Below are 17,493 nucleotides of genomic sequence, written 5' to 3' on the forward strand. Positions count from 1 at the left end.
CATTATCCCGAGACACCCGATAATGATACCCTATGTCACAATAGTCTAATGATCAAATTATATTTATTGGAGAAGGCTGATTTTTATAAATCGCCCTCATTAGCACTAATGGTGTTCAGTAGACAGATTGAAGAGAAATGTAATTGTGTTTCTGAGGAGGTGCTGATTTGTCAGTTTTGTGGGTCGCATTACATTAACAAAGTGGTGGTTGTCAAATTTTTACTTGAAACTTTCGTGACTGCAGGAATTCATATTCTTTGGTTCTTTCTGTATAAAATGAAAACAAAAACTCACGACGTTTCGCTCGCAACACAAGCGGGCGTCATCATCTCTCTGCCTGATGACCACCGCTTGTGTCGCGATGGAAACGTCGTGAGTTTTAGTTTTTTTATTTTCATTTTCTTTTCTATATACGTGACTTTACCGAAAGAACCAAAGCGTATGGCGGTTGTCATCATGCAATCGCAGTGACCCTTGCGACCACGCTGCTACGAAACCCGCCTGGCTGACAGTCCTGGTCTAGACATTTTGGTTAAAATTCAATGTTTATTCCACACGCTCCCGCACATCATTACATTGCAACACCCTGACATTCTGGACGGCATTACTCGGGGCATCGCCGGTGTCAGGCACACCAGACTCATCAGAGCAGGCGCGGGGAGGTTGGTCGAGAGATTTAATAATGTTTTTGCTGGAGACGCGGCCTACACGACAAATCACTTTGCTGAGGAAGCAACGGATCGATACAGCGGCGGCTTGGGCGAGGCCTTCATCCAGCAGCGGAAGGACCACGGCTGATGAGGACGACGCGGAGGCATGAATGGCCTCGATGGATGTGTCTCCTCGAAGAGGGAATAAACTGCGGCGGGGCTCGTGATGACCAGTGGCGACTGCGGGCATCAGGAGCATTCGAGAGTCGCGTTTAAACGGCGCCACTCGCAACGTTTGTTTCAAACTCTTGCGTGGATCCATGGGTGGGTGGGTGGGGGGGTGGAAACCAAAACTTGTCCGTCTGGAGGTGTCGCATTGCGTGCGAGACGCAGCAGCGTGCCACGTCAGCCACCGTCGCCCCCCTTTTGATGGTTTACGAATGAGTTTTTTTTTCGCACTGCTATTGTGGTTTAAAAAAAACAACAATAACCCAAAGATCCGACTGAGGATGTCATTTTCCACCAAAAGAATGGTTGATGAACCGTCTGTGTGTGTGTGCAGTTTTCCATTTGAAATACATAATGCAACACGTGTACTTATTTCATGCAACATTATGCTGTGTGTGGTCGATTATTCTGCGTAAGGCAGAAAAAGGAAAACATTCCGGGCGACAATAAAAACTAAGAAACGCATCTTGGCCACGTGTGCGCCACTCTGTGTAAACTTTTAAACACTAATTTATCGAGTCAAACATCGCAATCGATCGCAATGTGTAACATAACCAAAGCGCAAATGCGTACTTACTATTCATTTTGTTTGCTACGAATCGTACATTTTCTGCGTACCAGCATTATTTATGAATAGAGAATACATATTTATAAATAGAGAATATATATTTATAAATGAGAATTTCTATATAAAAAGACCTCCCCGGATTTCTGAAAGCGGCTTGCTCTGTGCGACGCGATGTTGTTGCAAGAGCGCGTTGTGACGTTGTCATGCTTGGCTTATTGTTACAAAAGACAACCCAATTATATTCGCGCACACTCTTAAAAGTCACAAGTTGTTGTTCATTGTGCGTCTTAAAACTTTGCTCCGAGCGGGCCAATATTGTGTTTGCTCTGAGCGACATCCCAGCCGCTATCGACGCGAGTTTAACTCTGAGCCTGGGTCGACGTCGCCTCTCCACGCTCACCACCGTCAACCTTTCTCGGCAGATAAAGCCGAGCACCGCCCGGGGTGCTGGGAGTGAGTCCGGTGCCTCCCCGGGAAATTGGTTGCCGTGAGAAGAGCCGATGACTGTGGATGTACACACATTGCTTGCGTGATCATTGAACACTTAGACTCCTCGTATTCACTGCATCATCATCATCACCATCAAGCAGCAGCAGCAGCCAGCAGTCATGCCAGCTGCGTCGAGTCGTGTGTCGTGAGATCACAAGCATCGATGCTCGTTTCCCCATTGTTACCACCCATTTACTTGACGATTGTATCACGATGATCATCAGCATCGTTTTGATGAGCATCTATGGTCACTCCACTGCTGGATGAAGACCTCCCCAAGCTGCCGTCGCAGTCTTCCAAGCGAGCAGCTTTCATCGCTCCATCTCCGTGATGGACGTACTGTCTGTCGGCTGCGTTCCCTCTGCTGTACCTGCCACTCGTTGTAGTTACGCAGTCATCGTTAAATCAGTTCATTGCAACTCTGACATCATCGTCACGTTCGAACTTATAATATTTTTTTGTGTGGGTCCCCGTGACGGATCGTTAAAATATACAAATGAAGGCAGCGTGGAAGGGTCGGCTAAAATACCCCCTAGACTAGAGGGTGTCTCTTGGTCTGTCTAACTGGTAGAAACCCTTTCCCACCGGCAGTTTCATGAGCAAGTAATTGCAGAGAAGCACCCTTCGCTTTTCACTATTTATTCACCTCTTCGAGGACGGGTCACACTTGAAAAAGAGACCTTCATGGACTAATTGCTGGCGAGTTTGTTTTCTTATTTTCACACGATCGTGAAAGTCCAGCATGGGCAAAATGTGAGCGTTTGTGGACGTTTCATGGTGTTGTATGGAATTGGCCTCGGGCACCACGGTGGCTAGGAGATGTTAACTACCTCGCCTGGTAGACCGTAGGTTCGATCTCAACCCTGACGATGCCTGTTGTGTATTTGGAGTTTGCGTGTCTCTCTCTCATCGTCAGTGGCTAGGAGATGTTAACTTCCTTGCCTGGTATACAAGAGGTCATAGGTTCGATCCGCATTCTGTCGCCTGCATTTTTAGAGTTTTTCTCTGAGTCCTCCGGTTTTCTCTCCACATTTCGAAACATGCGCTTAGATTTCTATAGATTCCCACACGAAAATCAAATTCATTGAGCTATCATTTGTGACCAGGTCGCTTCTGAAAAAGAGCTTCAGTATTTAGCTCAGTGGGCCTTACCTGGTAAAATAAAAATTATAGTTTTTTTGTGAGCTGATAATCTACATTTGGGAAAAGCCGTTAAATCACAAGTGGCTCCGTGATCTCGCACCTCCATACGTTCAGTAGCTGCTGCGCCACTACGCTCCAATAAGAAGTGTCAGGTCGGTGGACTTGAACCTCCTCTGCATCCCCGTGGGTGATCTCTGGCCCATCACTTCCGTGGCACTTGGGACTGTGGAACTCTCTACCAAAGTATGTCAGAGTTTGATTGGGATTTTCACGTCCCCGGCCAAAAAACATTGATATTTCATCAGGCGTTTTCTACTTTACCTCAGCCACTTATTACCCAACTTCACCACATTGTCACTGATGTAAAGCGCCTTGAGATGTCATGAAAGATGCTATGTAACATGTCATTAATATAAAGGATCTCAGCTGTGCTGACAACCATTACGAACCACTGGGCCACACAGCTTCTTAATTCGAAGTTTCAAACTTGAGTTCAGCAAACTGACAACCTGCTTAGAACAAGACCATTATTCATATTTACACCCACGCAATGTAAAAAAAATGTTAGTAATTTTCAAGTTGTTTGGCTATGCCAATACTGGCACGGATTTTAATCACCACTTTACAACGGGTGGCAGACTGACCTTCCTCCAACGTTAGCAGGTGCTTGTGTGTGTGTGCGTGTGTGCGTGTGCGTGTGTGCGTGTGTGCGTGTGTGCGCGTGCGTGTGTGTGTGCGTGCGTGCGTGTGTGCGTGTGTGGTGTAGCGGTTAGCGTGCTGCACTACGAACCTGGCAACCCAGGTTCGATTCCCGCTCACGGCCAACATCAGTGACGATTCTCTGAACCGGTCCTGGGCCTCCCCTAGGTCGACTCAGCCTCAAATGAGTACCTGGTACGATGTGTAAACATCGCCACTAAAGAAACAAAGGCGGCCGGGCGTGGTGCTGGACACCCTCCCCCTCGTGTGCCGTTCCGGCCTTCATAGGTGATCGCTAACAGCACTTGCCCCTATACTCTGCTAAGGCTATACGGGGGATCTTTGTCTTTGTGACTTCACCAGTGGCGACATTGTTACCGTGTCGCTTCGCTGGGATTTGAGCCAGACACCCAAGCCGCCCAGCTGTGCCACGTGCCAATTAGAAAAAAAGAAAACAAACAAAAAAAGATGCCCCCGTCTCCCTTCTGCCCTCACGCCCGAAGCCAGCGCCGTGTGGTGTTGTGTGAGAGCGAGCGAGTCAGCTTATGTAACGCTCAGGCAGGATAATGAGGAGCCACAACGCGAGCGGGCATAATGTCACTTTTACCAGCACACCGCAATTACGTTAGCCAGAAATGGCAGGCCGGATTAGTTCTATTCAAATGTAAAACTTCATTAAATTTCACAATCTTTTCCCCTTCCAACCATTCCACCATCACCCCCCGTGCACTGAGTGTGTTGTTTCCTATCTCTCTCTCTCTTTGTGGCAGACGTGTACAAAAACAACACCGCGAAAGGCTTCACACAGAGTCATCCCCTCTCGAATGAAGCCCCCTGAGTGAGACCACTTTCGAGTGCCCGCACACTCACGGCTAGAGAATGACGTCCGCTGGATGTTTCGCAACGCGAATGATGCCACGGCTTGGTCGCCTTTGTCGCCGATTGATACGAAATTAAATGGAATAAGATCAGACCCCCCCCCTCCTCCTCCTCGCCTTCCCCACCACCTTCACTACCCCAAAGTGTGCGCGCTAAGAACAGGATGAATAGCCACGGAAGTGTAATTCACAATGAGGTCTTAATTGCCTCTTTGTCTGCGTGGATGAAATGTATATATGCAAAGTTTTAAAATACATATCACCCTTGTTAAAAATAATAATAATTATACACCTTCGCATTACCATCCATTACATTATTCATGAGCTATTTAATTTTGAAATAATCACAGTAATAAATAAATTATGTCATATCCCAGGGTGTTGCCTCCTGACTCAAACCCCAACTGAACACATGATCAATTTGAAATAAATATAATTTCACATTTGCATCTAGCTGAGTATCAATACCCCATTTGTATCACGTCGTGTACTCCTATTCCCCCCTATATCTTGGTATTTTGAACGTAGATATTTTTTGGGGGGTGTTTGTTTAAAGTATTATTGAAACATGTATGTAATGAAAGGCAACACGAGGCCGTAGCTCGGCACACATTTGTACGACAAATGTAGAAAAACAACCCCACCCCCCCTCCAGAAATGTTATGACAACGCAGCAGGCAAAAATGTTCCATTCAGTTGGCTCCCGCACAGTTCCAGTCAACCCTTAATTACGTTGGTGTAAAAAGTGCACAATTAGTGGAGGTAAAATTCAGACTGACTGTGACACATTTTTTCCCAGAAAAAAAGATCAATACCTGATGATAATGGGTAACGAAATACAAAACAGACCTTCAATTGAACCTTGAAATAATAGACATTGCAGTTTGGTAGAAGTGGTGGTTGATTCAGAGATCAGAGGTCAGAGCTGCCTGGATTCGAATCCAGGATCCCATGAGATCCGAAGCTTCGGAACCAGGCAGCTGCTTGTGATTACACCGGCATCTGAAATGTAGGGAATTGATGGTGTCAGCCGAGTCACCAATGAGCTGTACAATATAAAACCGAAACATATATTTGGTTCTGCACTAAACTTAACAAAATGTCATCTTTTCGAATTAAAGTCTTGGTTCAACTGTCACGTGGTGAACATTACTCTCGTATATCGAGCACGTGGTAAAGAGGTGCCCTCTCATGTGTGTGAACCGGAGGTAACTTGAAGGTGATCTCAAAGATAGCTCTGTGATCTCTGCTTCCGTAGACTGTCCTCTAACATCAGATGAACACGTGGGCTTTCACGACCAATATCATCTGGCTGTGGCCTGATGAAGCTGGTTGTAATTATTGGCGAAACGTCGTACTCGGATTGTAAATGTTGTGGCTTGGCTCTCCAAAACACCGGTTAGTGCTGTACTAGTGACGAATTGCCACGTTCTGTTTACGTGACAACCCTTACTAGTTGGCTCTGTCGGGTGGTGGCGGGTTTTCACGACACATTTATATATTTACACAATCTAACCCCCAAAAAACCTCTATTGTGTCCTTTAACATGACGGGCTTTGCAAGAGATCCGATTGGATTCTTCGTCTGGTGACATCACAATGACACCATGAATCGGGATACAATTTGGGGAGAATCAAATAAATATTTTTTTAAGGGAACAAAAAAAAACATGGTTTATTGCTGCAGAAATTAAATGTATTATATTTGGTTTGCCAGATATCGTCGGTTGATATGAAACAAAGGTGCGATTCATACCTGGAGTTCGGCACAATGTTGGGCATGAATGATTATCTGACTGCACTCTCCTCGGTTGAGTATATTAAATTGGACGAGCCAGAAAAATAAAAAAAATTCTTCACTTAAATATATGACCATTGGACCATTGCGAGCTCCGCCTGAGAAAATGTCACAGCTACCGGTAGTAAAACGCCCGGTCTGTGAGCAAAAGGTCACTGTAAAGAAGTGAGAAAAAAATGACAAGAAACAGCTGCAGTTATAATTTTTTACTTCAAAGTATTTTTTTTTGCATTGAACGAACAAAAACATAACCATGCAGGTGATTTAATTTTCATCACGATGAAACGAAAATGAGCGAGAGCGATTTAAAATCGTTTTTGGAATTGAAAATAGATTTGGTGAACATTCTGAAATGTATTTCGTTGTGTAAGAGAGCGTATTTGTATACCTCTGAGATAGGACCCAATTTAGTAAATAGTTTTGAACTTTGAATTTAAAACACTTTTTTTACGCAAGTTGTTTGAGTAAACATACTCTTAGTTATCATGGGATCTTCTTTGCCAGTACCAAAATATGAAAAAGGTTTTTCCCCTGTTTTTCTGGAAACAAAACTGAAACCTTTTACAAGGAATCATGTGTGCATTAACCACAATACTTGTGGTCAGAATGCAAACAAAAAACATACTCGGATAATATACAAAAGGTGTACTCCTTTTGGCGTCCTCTGGTCTAACGCCGTTTGAGACGAGGCTCAAAAGAAAGCTGTCTCTGGTGTGGACCAATCAGTTTCAAGGACAATGCATATATTATCAAAGTATATTTTTTGTTTGAATTCTGACCACAAGCATTGCGGTTAATGCAGACATGATTCCTTGTAAAAGGTTTCTGTTTGGTGTTTCAACATCTTAACACAGCTGTTTTGTTGCCAGAAAAATGGGAAAACCTATTATCATACTTCATTGGAACCTCATTTGCCAGTAAAAATATGATAATAGTTTTTTTACCCTTCTATCTGGCAACAATTATCATATTTTTACTGGCAAATGAGGTTCCAATGGTGTAAATGCTTTCCCCGAGCTCTCATACTCTGATGGTGCATTGTCTTTGAGTTGTGCGCCTTTTGGCGTCATCTGGTCCAACCCATATGAGACTAGGCTCTAAGGAAAGCTGTCTCGGGTGTGGATCAATCAACTTCAAGGACAGTGCACATTATCAGAGTTATGTTTTTTGTTTGCATTATGACTGCAGGTATTGTGCTCTATGTAAACATGACTCCTTGTAAAAAAAAGGTGTCAGTTTTGTTGCCAGATAGAAGGGTAAAAAAACAATTATCATATTATCATACTCTTAATTAATTCACATTTGCCGTTTAATAAGTGGAAAATTATGTTTCGATTAAAAAACCCCGCAAATTGAGTTTCAATCGGAGCACTTCATACAAACCTGAAAAATTTAAATTGTTTCAAATAAAACTCGAAAGCAATTATAAACACTTCAATGTATTTTTGATATGTATATAATGTTTTCATGAAACAATACATGATCATTCTACCAGGTGACTGAGAGACAGAGCGAGTCTCTCGCAATAGAAAAGGTTCCGAGTTCAAATCCTGGCTGTGAGTTAACTCAGCCAATTACCCCGATGGGGGCCGATACAATAAGTACCATTTTGTATGGATGTCAGTAGTATTATTTTTTTATCTGGATATGCTCACCCCTGCCATGATAATGTGGAATTTCCTCCACTGGCTTCAGGCTGGAAACAGGAGATAAGCCCGCCCACTTTAATATGGGCAGGAAAACACTTTTTTTTTTACATCGTATTGTTGCAATTAAGCATCTGAAGGATAATAGCGTTGGCACTGTGTGACTAATTTCTAGTGTACTACGCAGCTTCATTCACTTGCCTAATTTGTTCCCAGCCGGTGGACGCATTGCGTGCACGTCCTCCGACAAATCCTGGATGACTCACGGCCACCGTTGGTGCAGCTTCTCCTGCCTGGGTGTGACGACAATACTAATGAGTTTATTTCAGAGATAATTTGCGTCGTGCGCACAGCGAGCGCGTGGCAAACAAAAACTACACCAAATCGCATTAGCGGCCAAATAAACCGGCAAATTAACGTAAATGTGAAACAATTCCGCAAAAAAAAAAAATCTGACGACGCCCACGCACTCGAATTTTTGGACGCATTTGTTTTCAACGACGAGCAGCCCTCGCTTGCAAATGCAAACGAACAAAACGGAACGGCGACGGACAAATAAACAACGGGCATATTCTTTACAAAAATAGCATCCGGCCGTCGTGTTAACGTGACGTGCAGGCAAACGGGTTATCTCGTGGGTATTTGAACCGCAATAAAGTGACATTTCCAAAATGATAAGTGTTCATTTAAAGCTGTTGAACCAAACCTACAATCTCCCGCTGTCATGCATTAATGTAGGCCCGAAGGTGGTCTTATATCTGCTCCGTTACTTAGCAATGGGAGATGGGCATCCTTAAACACAGGCTGCACAAACAGGCCCATCGACGGGCACCTTACATTTGTCACTGTCCACAGTGAGTGAGGGAATAAAAGCGCTTTGTTATTTATGGGACTATTCAAAGGTGCTTCAATTCGAAAGGGTCGTGCAGATAGCAGTTCTAAAGTGTAGGCTGCGGTTCCATGCCATTGCTGCTCATATATGCGGATCTATTGAATGGAAAATGCGATGGGAAAAAAATAAAACACCCTTGAAAATATTGCGGCAATGAAAGCGGGCAAATTCTGTACGAGGATGAAATATACGTTACGTCCAAGGAAGATGACTTCAATTAAAGACTTCAATTTGCACCTCACTGTACAAGTCGCCATTGTTTGGTAGGATCTGACAACCCCTCCATGCCGCGTTAATCAAGTTAAGCAGGAGACGAAATTTCGCAATAAATTTGTACTGCAGCAAAATATAACGAGATGCCAGTGTGAATGGAATGTGGTTTATAAAGAATGTGTACAAAATATGGAGTTAGAATTGTTCACTGCTGTGAATTGTTAATTTCACAAAAGTGTTGAGTATTTTGTTTATTGTTAATTTGAAAAATGTGTTGTTAATCTGACAAACGTGTTGGCAATGCAGCCACAGCAGCATCGCTAAATACTATTTGTGTATTTTGCTCATGCTCAGCTCTTTATTGCATCGAATTTATCTCGGTCTCTCTTTATTAACTGTCCTAGTTCTACAGAGTATCTCACTCTGCTGAGTTCAACAGAGTATCTCACTCTGCCTAGTTCAACAGAGTATCTCACTCTGCTGAGTTCTACAGAGTATCTCACTCTGCCTAGTTGTACAGAGTATCTCACTCTGCCTAGTTCTACAGAGTATCTCACTCTGCTGAGTTCAACAGAGCCACTCACTCTGCTGTGTGTTCCAGTTGTGTTCCTCCCAATAACACTGATTTTTTTCATTTACATAGCAGTAAAATGTAGTTTCAGTGTCACTGTGATGGATACAACAATATGGATTCGTAGTGCGTCTACACACGACCGCATGCTAAGATACTCTGCAATGTCTCCAGAAACAATAGACATTTATTTCACAGTCTTAGGCAGAGGAACAAGGAACGGTCTTAAGCCTGGACTCGAACAGAGAAACAACATTGATGTCTGGGGGAAGGGAGTTCCAGATCATTGGGGCAGCAAAGGAGACTGGAGAACGAGTGACCTCCCACTCAGCGAATGTGGACTGGGAACCCCGGAGCAGAGAGTCGTAGAGATCGAGTAGAGTGACGCGAGAGGCAGGATGGTGTGTAGAGCGCAATCACGTGGGATGACAGGAGAGGCATGAAGGAGGTCCTGCCTGAGGTGCCTCGGTGGCGAGATGTTAACTACCTCGCCTGGTACACAGGACGTCGTGGGTTCGATTCCGACTCTGACACTTGTATATTTGGGGTTTGCGTGTCTCTCTCCCCGTTGCCGAGTGGTATTTTCTCCGGGTCCTCTGGGGTTTCCCTCCACAAATAGAAACACGCGTTTACAGTTTTTGGCTGCTATAAATATCCACGTGATAAGCCACTTCGTTGAGCTATCATTTGTGGCCCGTCGCTTTTGAAAAAGAGCTTTATAGATCAGTGCGCCTTACATGGTAACATAAAAAATAGGTTTCATAACAGGGGGTGATGATTACTATGTGAAATCGCAATTGAGTAATTTGCAGATATTGTTTGATAAATGTGGACGCTGTAATGTGTAACACAGTATCGACAAGGCTTGATGATTGCAACGCACTACTCTCCAGGAAGTCCAGCAAAAAAAACCCATTACCAAGCTGCAGCGTGTACACAATAATTTGGTACGTGTCGTATCGGGTTCTGCAAGATCCGACCACCATTTACGTCCAGTGTTCGCCAAGCTGCATTAGCTTCCGGTTGCCGAACAACTACGTTGTAAAGGTCACGCTCATTACACACACACAAAGTACCTTGCCACAAATGAACCACAATATGTCGCTGATCTCATCATGGGGAATAAACCATCACGTGACCTCCGGTCATCCTCACAGCTGCTTTTTGGCTGGCCATTGAACAAAGACGGCCACTGTATCGCGCGTTTTCAGATGTGCTTCTGCGGCCGTCTGGAACGCTCTTCCTTCCGATATCAGGAAGCCAATGGAGCCATGCACTTTTACATCTAGATACAAAATTCTGTTATTTTGAACTGCTTTTTGTATTTAGTTTGTGAACCTTCTGCCGCACCTCCGATTAGCATGGTTGGTTATGTACAGTGCGAAAGCATTTCAACATACATGTAATAATCAGGATAAGCCGCTGGATGTGAACCGCTAACCTCTGCTAAGAACGGAAAACGCGTCCTGCTATAGGTCATGTCACCTCCCCAAGTCCAGGGAGGTTCTTGAGAATCGGAGAGAATGTGATGTTGAAATTGATCAGGATTTGGCTTAGAGATCATTGGAGATATCAGAGTGTTGGGGTGACGTGCTCTCTTTGATGCCTTTGCCCAACAAGGTGTAAACAATGCGTTATCGTCCATAATAGAGTTGTTGTTTTTTGGGTTAGATCGCGTCAATATAAATGTGTCGTTAAACCCGCCACCACCCGACACAGCCAATTAATAAGGTTGGCACGTGAACAGAACGTGCCAATTTGTAACTAGGACAGCACACCGGTGTGTTGGAGAGTACATCCACAACATTTACAATAGTACTCAGATTTCAAATGTTGTGGATTTACTCTCCAACACACCGACACAAACCTTACTAATTGGCTGTATTGGGTGGTGGCGAGTTTAACGACACATTTATATTAACGCGATCTAACCCCCCCAAAAAACAGTATTATGGATGATATTGCCCACGAAAGCTCTAACTACTGCTACGTGCTAAACTGACTGTACTGCCCCTTTTCAACCCACACCGGGATGAAGGCCACCCCAGGCCATGTAATTCATTGAGGTCGTTTGACAATTCCTCGCCATGCTGGTCAGGGGAAGTTGGTGAATGTGGGCGGGGGGCGGGGGACCTATTCGGAAATGACCCTCGCCATTGGTGTCAGTTGTGACCGGGAATCTCATGCAGGCCTCTTCGGTTCGTAGTGCGGTGCTCTCACCACGAAGCCAGCTCCACATACCTCGCTCCTCGCTCCACTCGCGGGCTGGTGGCCTCAGACTACCCCTGGCTCGGGATATTAATGCGCACCTCTTTTATTAGCCACCGCCGCCGCCACCACCACCACCACATGCTTTTGATGGAGTGTTATGGCCTAATCAATAGAATACGTTTCTAGTTCATCCATCTCATCATGTTTATTTACTATTATCGCCCTTTTAATGTTTATTTTTGAATTAGCTTTTCATTAACTAGTCATGCTCTTTACGTGATGTTTATGTCACTTTTAAACACAACGTGCAAAGAGTAAGCACACACAAATGCACTTTAATTGTCCAAACATCCCAAGCTGCCTTTAAAGAAGACACAATCTCGACTCGTTCAGCTTTCTTTGGTAACAAAAGATTATTTTTTATGCTCATCATCAGTAATAAGCAATCCACTGCTGCATTAAGGCCTCCCAATACGTCTCCATATCTCGCGATCCTGTGATCCCGATGATCCACCGAGCATCTGATTTGGTCGTTCCATCTCCCCGATGGATATCCTCTCGGGTGTATATCCTCCCTTGGCTGCGACCACCGTGACTGCCACTCAGTACGATGCGTAACAAATACACGATTGCATACCATGGAAATTGATGCAGTTTAACATGTAGACTTTCGCGACCAATATTATTCATAATAAAGCAAGCAGGTGGATGGCTTCACGATTTTGACAAATCGCCCGATGATGCTGGATGCAATTACGAGCGACACGTCGTATTCAAATAGTAAATGTTGTGGATGTACTCTCCAACACACCGGTGGGCTGAAGTAGTAACTAATGGGCGCGTTGCTTACGTGACAACCCTTACTGGCTGTGTCGGGTGGTGGAGGGGTACGACGCATTTATATTCATGCGATCCAACCCAAAACCCTTTATTATGGACAATGATGTAGTTAGTTTACGATACAAATGCCTCTTGTGACATCCGTGTTGCTACAGCCACGTATTTTATTTTCATCGATGCTGGGAATTGTGAGTTGTGCTCTCTAAGCTTGAGGATTCGAAGATGATTTTCGTCTCGGGGCACGCAGCAGTACAGTTCAACATCGTATATCAGACTCTCACATATCCGCCGAGACAAATAAACCACCCACCCCCAGTGTGGTATGATCGCACGGTGTAACCCATTATTTATCGATGTTTACACATCCGATCTTTTTATAATAGCCGCTGGTTCTTCAATCGCCCAACGAGTAAGATTATATGCCGTTGATGTGTAACGTGTGCTATTAGTGTTGACGCCGTGGCCGTAAATGGCTGATTCGGAGCATTACAAAGCTGCAGCGTGACTTAAAGGTTTCGTGACTGCAGCGGTGTACACAATTCTCTGGCACGCCTCGTGACAGGTGCTGCAAGATCCGACCATGTCCGTCCGGTGCACGCCGAGTTGCATTGGCTTCCGGTTGCCGAACACACACATTTTAAGGTCGCACTCATTGCACACACAACGTGCTTGCCACAAATGAACCACAGTACATTGCTGATCTCAAGGAGCATAAGCCATCACGTGAACTCCGGTCATCCTTCCTGCGGCTTTTGGCTGGGCATAGAACAAAGATGGCCACCGCATTGCGCGCTTTCATTTGCGCTTCTGCAGCCGTCTGGAATGCTCTTCCTTCCGATATTAGGAAACTACTAGAGCTATATATTTGAAAATCATCTTGGTAGAAAACTAGATTTTTTAGAACTGCTTTTTGTGTTTGTTTGTTGTCCTTCCCCCGCACCTCCACATACCACGGTTGGTTACGTACGGTGCAAAATAATTTCAACATATGAGTACATACATATGTAATGACAATAGAGCCTGCATGCGGTGTGAGTGGACTAGTGGCCACGGGAGGTAATGACATCAGGGGTATCAGTTGTGAGTGTGAAGGGACTGGTGGCTACGAGAATCATCGTGAAGGAAGCGTGGTCAGGTAACGGAAGAGAACGGTGGAGTCTGCTGGTGGAGCGAGCGTCCAGAGTCAGCGAGAAGGTTCGGGAAGTGGGTCATGGCCTTGTTCGGTATATAAGGGACATGCGCGGGAGACCCAGGGCTGTTGCAGTGGGGTCTCCGCCTGATGTCAAGTGAACGTGTCTTCAATAAAGTGCCATCTCAAGAGAAGGGTGTCAAGTCGTTATTACAACTGGTGTCAGAAGTGGGGTATCATCACACCACGACATGGCCACAAGGAGAACTCACTGACGACAACTTCAGATGGGGAGCAGACCTCCCTGCAACAAGCCCCGGGCAGTGGGACCCGGTTAAAAACTCTGCAGGTGAAGAGGGAGTGGTGGCAGTAACAAGGAAAGACGAGGCTGGCCGACAGAAACAAACGAAGAATGGGAACTGGGAAGAGGTAACTGAACGGCTGGACTGGCTGTTAGCAGTGGTCTCGCAGCTCACCGTGCAACTTACCACGGCTGCGGCGAAAGGAGGAGCAGCGGAGAGCATGGTGGGAGTCCCTGCGGTAGAAACTGCTAAATCGAAAGACGCCATTTTGTGAGTTAACCAAATGGCGGCCAAAGAAATTACAGCTCCGGTGGCGCCGGAAAGAACAACTGACCGCTCTAGGCAGATGACGACTGTAAAATAATTAGTAGCAGCGGGAAGTGACTGGGGCGCCTTCACCTTCAGGTTTGAGGGCGCGTATCAAGGCATCGGGTAGTCGGAGGAAGCGCTGAGAGCCTTGCCTACCGCCCTTGATGACGACCCCTAAATGGTGTTCTGAGCTGTGCCGGAGGAGCGAAGGGCTAACGCTACAAAAGGCGTATGGTGAAATGACGGCCGTGTTCGATCCCGCATCAACTACGCGGAGGAAGTTCCTGCACTGAAAGCAAGGGGAGGCCGAGACACCCCTCGCTCATCGCAGCGCGTTGATGGCGCTGGGCCAGGGAGCGTACCCACAGCTGAACAGGACGGCGCTGGATTCTCTGGCATGGAGAAAATGCTGGTGCTGGTGCAGGAGATGGGCTCGTGCTGCCAAATGTGGAGGAGGCGCAGACCTCCCCGTGGGTGGCCCGATGTGTGTGGTGGCATGGTCGAGTGATCCGATGTCGGGTGAAGCTTCGACAGTCCGGTTGGCGGGGAGTGCGGGGACGCCAACGGAGGAGGATCCGGAGCTGGGGGAGGAGGTGGTGGTGGCGGTGCACGGGTGGGCTCGAAGTTGGGGGGAGACTTGGCGATGGCCTCAAGGTTGGGGACCAAGGTGGGAGGTGGCCGCTCCGCAGCGAGGGCCCCGCCATCGCCTGCTTCAGGTGCGGTCGGCCGGGGCAACGCCCGGACAAAGACGTCGTCAGTGTGTATCTTCCCGCCGGCGGCCACTTTATAACTACGGCAGGCAGGTCGCGATACCACAGACACCCGGCCCGAAACGTCACCTCACACTTCTAGGCAGTCGCGTCCCCGAGGCTCCATTATCACCCTGCATCCTTCGTCGGTCGGTTGTGTCGGTCGCGGGTGAGCGACGGGTTTCGAATCTGGGTGGATGGCCCAAGTCTGGCATTCAATGGAGGAAGCATGGAGATCGCATGCCACGTTGAGGCATGTGTACGGATTGGGGGGATTGCAGTGTCAGAGCCCGTTTTGATTTTGAAAACACGGGCTATCCCATGCTTGTGGGACACCGACTGTTTGAATAGAATGCCCTCCGAAATTGATGGATCAGAAGTGGAAAGAGATGCCATCATGGTAGCGGTTATTTTCTTTGATCCTGTTGGAAGGGAGGTGAGTGCCACGTCGCGATTCAAGCCTCGGTGAGAGAGTCGGTAGAAATCCTGCCGGGCATACAGATGTTGCTTCCCTTGCGGTACCGCAAGCGGTTGCATTTGGCTGACTCAAATGCGGCGGTTCTCCTGACGTCATCCAGCAGTGTGGCCCGCGAGCTTACGCTGGTGGGTGCGCAGACGATCCTAAGAGCAGGCCAAGACACGTTCCTGCAAGCGTTGAATGTGGGTGGAAGGACGGCTGTGGTCCCAGCGGGTACCGTGTTGTCCCATGTGATGCCCACGTGTTGCGAGGCGGTGGCGACAGATATCGCGGAAGCGATGGAGTCTTGGTATGAAATAGGTACACCACAGTGAGTCAATCGGCAGGTCACGTGGGTTGGGGTAAAGTGTGGGTACTCTAATCTTTTCCACAAAGTCGAGTGAGAGCAAGCCACTGCAGCGCTGCACCTGCCTCTTTCATTGCACAATATGGGATGCAGGAGAGGTTTCCGTGCTGTTTAACCAGCGAGTTATTTGATGACAGGCACTGTCAGTGGCAGAGATAGGCTATGAGACTTTGTAAAATTGTTCTATCTTATGCTGCATTGTGCGTCAAATTATTTCTAAATGCATTTCCCACCGTGAATAGGACTTTGTCTGAATTTGAACAAATAATGAATACAGAGTGAAAAACTCAAGCGAGCTTGCCCTTCTGTGTTCCAGTGACCTGTAGTAGGCAAGCCACGCGAGAAACGAAACGTTGAACAATACGTATGTATGAACAAAACATTCTGAAGAAAAATCTAATTCGCTCCATTGTAAATAGAACAGACATGTATTCCTTTGAAATTCGAATTTTACGTGATTGAATGTGCTCATGTTATTTTGGTCATAAAAAAAATATTTCACTCAATTGGTGGTAACAAAAAAAATATAAAACCCACAAAACCACACAAAGTACAAACTCCAACATTGGCTTCGTCAGTGGCCGTCTGTCTATGCAAATAGCATTTGACTACTCACATGTTTGAATAATTCGGTGATGTGGCCATTAATTCAATATCCTTTGCTTAACCAAATAAGAATCCATTTGGATGTGTGGCCACTCTTGAAAGCGGGCCAGAGTTGATAACAGTGATACAAGGTCTGTCCATTTGAATACATTAGACGCAAACAAACCTTCCATTTGGTTTCCCGTTCTGATAAAGGCAACGCGGTGGCGAGATGTTATCTGCCTCGCCGGGTATGCAGGAAGTCGTTTGTTCAATCCCGACCCTGACGCCTGCGCATGTTCTCCCCGTGGTCGCGCGAGGTGAACTTGGCAGCCCGGCGGTAAACGCTTAATCTCCCGACATCCGTGAGAGTCCATGGAGAAAGTCCAGGTGATGGCCGCAAAAAGGTCATTCCCTCCACCAGTCCTCCGGAGAATCAACTGAAATGCTAAGATATCCAGCCGCCGAAATGCAATCCATGAGGCTCCCCGAGCGCTCATAGCCAAGCTGCTGCTGCTGATGTCGTTCGCCTGCCACTGGGTGCCTGCTCACACTGCCCGTGCCACGCGACCCGTGCCACGCGACCCGTGCCACGTGACCCGTGCCACGCGACCCGTGCCACGTGACCCGTGCCACGCGACCCGTGCCACGCGACCCGTGCCTCGCCGGCCCGTGCCACGCGACCCGTGCCACGCCGCACGTGCCACGCGACCCGTGCCACGCCACGGCTGGCTTGCCGGCGCCAGAAATAATAAAATCGCCCGTCTATG

The sequence above is a fragment of the Lampetra fluviatilis genome, chromosome 30 (genome assembly GCF_964198595.1).
Source record: "Lampetra fluviatilis chromosome 30, kcLamFluv1.1, whole genome shotgun sequence".
Classification (NCBI taxonomy): Eukaryota; Metazoa; Chordata; class Hyperoartia; order Petromyzontiformes; family Petromyzontidae; genus Lampetra; species Lampetra fluviatilis.